Source organism: Tiliqua scincoides, chromosome 9 (assembly GCF_035046505.1).
Source record: "Tiliqua scincoides isolate rTilSci1 chromosome 9, rTilSci1.hap2, whole genome shotgun sequence".
Lineage (NCBI taxonomy): Eukaryota > Metazoa > Chordata > Lepidosauria > Squamata > Scincidae > Tiliqua > Tiliqua scincoides.
Window position 1 is genome coordinate 40,940,511 of NC_089829.1, and position 6,000 is coordinate 40,946,510.

Below are 6,000 nucleotides of genomic sequence, written 5' to 3' on the forward strand. Positions count from 1 at the left end.
GAGGGAGGAGCTGGGCCTGTTGTATCATCAGCTAAGGGAGGAACATTTGGCATGCTGCCTTAGGAGATCTTGGGCTGCCTCTGACATTCGATGTCAAGTGAAGGTGTATGAGGGCAGAAGCAGGTGGAAACCTGCTCCCTTTGCGACTGAAAACTGTTTCGTTCAAACATGCTTGTTAGTAGTACTGTGCCCTAAATCAGTGTTCTTTAATCTTGGGGTTGTGACCCCAAGGGGGTAGCGAAGCCACATTTGTGGGTTCACGGTAAATTAGGGGAACCAAACTGGCAACCAATCATGCCAATTCATAGTATTGAAGTCACATGGTGCAGTATGGGGAGTGGGCAGAGGGTTGTATATGGGCCAACATTCCAAGTGTGAAATTATTTGCACACTCCTTGCGTACATAGGATTGTCACTGAGCCTTTCTCCACTGTTAGACTTTGGGCATAATCCTAACCAGGTCTACTCAGAAGTAAGTCCTATTTTGTTCAATGGGGCTTACTCTTAGGAAACTGTGTCTAGGATTGCAGCCTTAATTATCTGCTGCATGCCATTCTGCGTTGTTCTGCAAGAGCCTATCCAACATGGATATAAAAATCGAGGGGGTGTATTATCTTGACAAGGAAGAAATGGTTGTGCGAAGTTGAAAAATAGCCTTCCCCACTGTGGCCTATGTGGGTAGATTGCGTCTCAGCAGTGGTGGTCCTAGGGAGGGTCAGGGGGCAAAAGCCCACCGTGCTTGCTGCACCACCACTACTGCCTCAGCCTCAGAGCCATTCCCAGAGTAGGCAAAGACCAGCATTGCATCTGCGGGTTTGAAAGCCTTATGAGTCCTCTGGAGCACCCTGAAACACTACTTCCAGTTTTCATTGGAAAACCGGCGGTACAGTTTAACAGTACTCTGGAAAGATCAGAAGGCTTTTGGAACACCCATGAATGTTGTGTGAGGCTCCGTACAGACCTAGGTAAGTATCCTGGGGGAAGGGGGACGATGTGTAGCAGGGGTCATGTTACAGTCCTGTGCCCTGAGGCAGCTCAGAGGCCAAGGACTCAAATGGGTCCCAGAAGAGGGGACAGGATCAATGGTGGGTCACCAGCCTCATATTTCATTCGTTCAAATCACGGCACAAAAAAGATTGTAGACCACTGCCCTAAATGGAGGAAAGTTGTGCAAGAAAGAAGTTGTGCAAATTTTAAATAATTTATCCTATAGTTGCTTAATTTCTTCATGTTTCTCAGATGTGAATTACTTATACTTTGCAAATTAGATACATTTTCTTCAATAGTTTCTTACTTTCTGCAATTATATCTATCTATCTATCTATCTATCTATCTATCTATCTATCTATCTATCTATCTATCTATCTATCTATCTATCTACACACACACACACACACACACACACACACACACACAGAAAGAGACAGACAGAGTTTTGTAACAACAGCTGGTTAGCTTTACAAATAAATTTCTCCTCAGGTAAAAACTGAATATTTTCTTTCCTCAAGAGTACACTTCACTCCTCCTAAATCCTCATCAAGCAGCTTGAGAATGACAGGAGTATCATAATGATATCCCCTTGTCAAGTACTGCTAGAATCATACTCCCATTTGTACCCTAAGGGAAGGCAGATTGAATAAAACCATTTTAATATTCGTGAATTGCTCATGTGAGTTAAAAAAAAAGGGAGAGGAAAGTTGCTATCTTTTTAAAAAAAATAGGTTTAAAATTTATCTTATTCGTAATTCTACATGTGAAAACAAATTCCCTAAACATCCATATAAAGATACTTGTACCCCCTAAAAAAAATGAAATGAGGAATTACATACTTTGTTTCACTCTGTATCAAGATACCTCATTAACTATATAATATGAACTCAATTCATTTTATACCTATTAGCGAAAGTTTGTCTTCCCTACAGTTACAAAACAATAAAACAGATGAACTACCTAGGTCAAGGAGGCTGCCAATAACATGGGCCAATACACATTTTGCTTCCTTAAACGTTACACCAATTCCTGGGTATATTTGGGGTGCCGATTCCAAAAACGGCATCCGTTTTGCCCTATCACATCTAGTTTTGGAGATATAGTATAATCTCTTTAGTGAATGGTTCAAGCAGCTTCCTCTTGAGGAAACCTACACCATGGCTTCTTCATGAAGAAGCAGCTTGAACCATTCACTAATGATGCTATACTATATCTCCAAAACTAGACATGATAGTGCAAAATGGATGCAATTTTTGGAATCGGCACCCCAAATTCATATCAAACCACCATAAAGTCTGGGGAAAAACTTTTCTGACCCTCAATTTTGTAGGCCTGTGTGATGAATACAAAATTTGCAGTTCTCTGCAAACCTGTTTTTGTCTCCCTTCTTTCATTCTTATAGAGGGGGACCCCATATCTGTGGATCTCATATCCACAGATTCAGTTATCTACAGATTGGGTCTGCAGGGTTCCTCTGAGCATGGCCCCTCTAAAGGTGAGGGGAGCCCAGCAGAGCCCAGAACCTGGAAGCAAGGGAGCCCAAAAGTGAGGGGAGCTTTGCTCCCCTTGCCTCCAGAGGGGCTTCTGAGTCCAGCGGAGGCATGGACATCCATCCACTGCCTCTAGCAAGCTCAGACTGAGCTCAACAGCTCAAAACACATGACTTCTGGTTTGATGGAGAAACTGGAAGTGATGCTTTTAATGCCTTTTAAGGCTTAGGGAGGCCCAAGCATTCTAAGGGCATTGGGAAGCCCTTAGAATGCCTTATAAGGTATTAAAAATATCACTTTTGGTTTCTCCATGAAACTAAAGTCATGTGTTTTGAGCTGCCAAATTTAGTCTGAGCCCCACAGAGGCCACCAATGGATGTTCATGGCATCTGTGGGGCTCAGAAGCCCCTCCAAAGAGGAAGTGAGCCAAGCTTCCCTCACCTCCGGAGGGTCCAGGCCATGGGGATGGATGTTTGCCTGTATCCACAGTTTTGCCTCTTCGGAGGGGATTCAGGAACCCCTGAGGGTAAGGGGGCACATCTGTATAATGAATTCATATTGCCATGACTGCACATTCGGAGAGTTTGTTTGCTCAGCCCTTTATTGTTGGAATATTTGGTGGTTTCCAGTATTTTACAGAGCAAGTTCTTAAAAAATGTATGATAAAAAATGTAAGATAGCAGCAACAAGCATAATCTTATGTATGTTTACTCAGAAGTAAGTCTCACTGAGGTCAATGGGACTTACTCCCAGGTTAGCAGATGGCCTATTGACGCATTGGCACATTTGTTATATATGTTGAGGTATACTAAGAAAAATGTAATTCCAATTGTTTATTAGTTGTTGTTTCTATCATTTGTCTTACTCTGTAGCAATATTCACCGATATATTCATGTATCCACCATATTTGAACCAAGCTCCTTTTGCTTCATAATTTTTCAATATTTCTCATTTATTGCTGTATACATTTTGTCTAATCTCTCTGGTGTCATACACCACCTTGCCATAATTGTATTGCAGTTTTCTCTTTTTATCATACACAGTGAGAAATTGTTTCCTATATCCCATATAAACTTCATTTTTCAACCATGATTGGTTCAGCAACATCTTGTTCCCAATCAATCATGTATTTTTTGTTTTCACTTGCCCTTCTTCACAACACATATTCAACAAGATCTTATACATTTCTGACAGGCCATGTTTCTTACTCCCATTCATAAAATAACTCTTCAAATCCTATAATTTCTCTAAGATGAATTTTCCCCCTCTCATTTCTCTGTAACATTTCACTATTTGCAAATATTCAGACCATTGGACTTTGACAATTCATTTCTTGTTTAATCTCACTAATATGTCCAAAAATTCTCTCACGCAATTAGCTCCATATATCTATAAAATTTAACTTTCTTTCATGTTTTAAATGCCCTAGGACTGCAATCCTACATGCCCTCTTCCTAGGAGTATACCTTACTGAACTCAGTAAGACTTACTTCTGAGTACACATGTATAGAATTATATTAATCTATTTTCTCCTGATTAAACCTGAAGTTTATTTGTAGATAACTGGTAGATAATTGGATATCTTTTAGGGCTTAATCTTCTTAAGTATTTATCCCATACTCTCAGGCTGCAGTCCTAGGCACACAATCCCATGAACTCAGTAGACATGCATAGCATTGCACTTTCAGTAAATTTTATATTGGAAAATTCCTTTTTAAATCTTTAATGCTCTCTTCTTTTTTTCTTGGTCCACAATAATGCTTGTAAATTTACTTTTGATTATCCTTGTTCAGTTCCCCCCCCCTCTGGTTTTTGTATTTCTTCTTACTATTTTATTCCCCATTGCAAAGAACTTGAATGAGAATATAATGTTAAATTAGGACTACTTGGATCACTTTAAAAAAAATCAACTTGCATTGCTTTTTCTTTAATTCTGACCTTTATCTTTGCCCGTATAAATGGTTATGTATGTATGTATGTATATTTTTCTTGTCACCTTCTTAATCATTCATCTTCAATATAGCATGGCAATGCTTAATTTTTTTTAAAAAAATTGTCATTTGATTACTGAGTTCCTGCCTCCCTGCTGGCAGTCCTGGGAGTGTATTGAGTAGTGTGCTGTCAGACCTCCTTTTACAACCAACACTGACCGCTTCAAGGCCAGCACAAGTGGAGGACGCTTCCCAACATTGCACAGTAAGTATAGGACTGAGTTCTGGTGTAACTTTGGCCATTTTTCAAAGCATTGATTCTAGTTTATTTCCGTTCTCTCTTATTCTCCCTCTCTTTTCATTCTTTGTCATAAGTACTCCAAGATATCTGACTGGTTTATCCCTGCAATTATATCTGAGGTCCTCTTTCAACTGCTGCTTTCTTTTGTTTTTGAAGATGAATAGTGATTAATTACAGTTTCTTCTTTGTTCACCTTAAGCCTGCCACTTTCCCATTATCTCTTAACCCAATTTCTACTTGCTTAAAATAATTAATTGGTCTCACTGTAGTAACTGCAACTGAATATGAATTTAGTGCAAGTTTTTTTTCTTTCCTTTTGACATCTTCTACCAAATTCTGATTCTGAACAACTATTGCTAAAAATTTAAAGCCAGGCACAAATATTAAGGCTAACAAAGGGCACCTCTGTTCAGTCCATGTCAAAGAAAAACAAAAACAAAAAACATACCCCACCTTACCTGCTTACCGCCAGTGTGGTGGAGAGTCTGGTCCAACAAGAAGCTGACGGAACATACCAAGATCCAGGTTTACAGAGCTTGCGTCCTGAGTACACTTCTGTACTGCAGCGAGTCATGGACTCTTTGCTACAACAGGAGAGGAAACTGAGCGCTTTCCACAGGCGCTGCCTCCGACGCATCCTCGGCATCACCTGGCAGGACAAAGTTCCAAACAACACAGTCCTGGAACGTGCTGGAATCCCTAGCATGTATTCACTGCTGAAACAGAGACGCCTGCATTGGCTCAGTCATGTTGTGAGAATGGATGATGGCCAGATCCCAAAGGATCTCCTCTATGGAGAACTTGTGCAAGGAAAGCGCCCTACAGGTAGACCACAGCTGCGATACAAGGACATCTGCAAGAGGGATCTGAAGGCCTTAGGAGTGGACCTCAACAGGTGGGAAACCCTGGCCTCTGAGCAGCCCGCTTGGAGGCAGGCTGTGCAGCATGGCCTCTTCCAGTTTGAAGAGACACTTGGCCAACAGTCTGAGGCAAAGAGGCAAAGAAGGAAGGCCCATAGCCAGGGAGACAGACCAGGGACAGACTGCACTTGCTCCCGGTGTGGAAGGGATTGTCACTCCCGAATCGGCCTTTTCAGCCACACTAGACGCTGTTCCAGAACCAGCATTCAGAGCGCGATACCAGAGTCTTTCGAGACTGAAGGTTGCCAACAAACAAACAAAGAATGAAGAAACATTCTTCGAAACAGTGTGGGTATGCCATTGGTAGGCATGCAGAACCTGTGGCCATTTGACCTAGTGGCTCTGAAATGCCTGACAGCAGTGTGCCA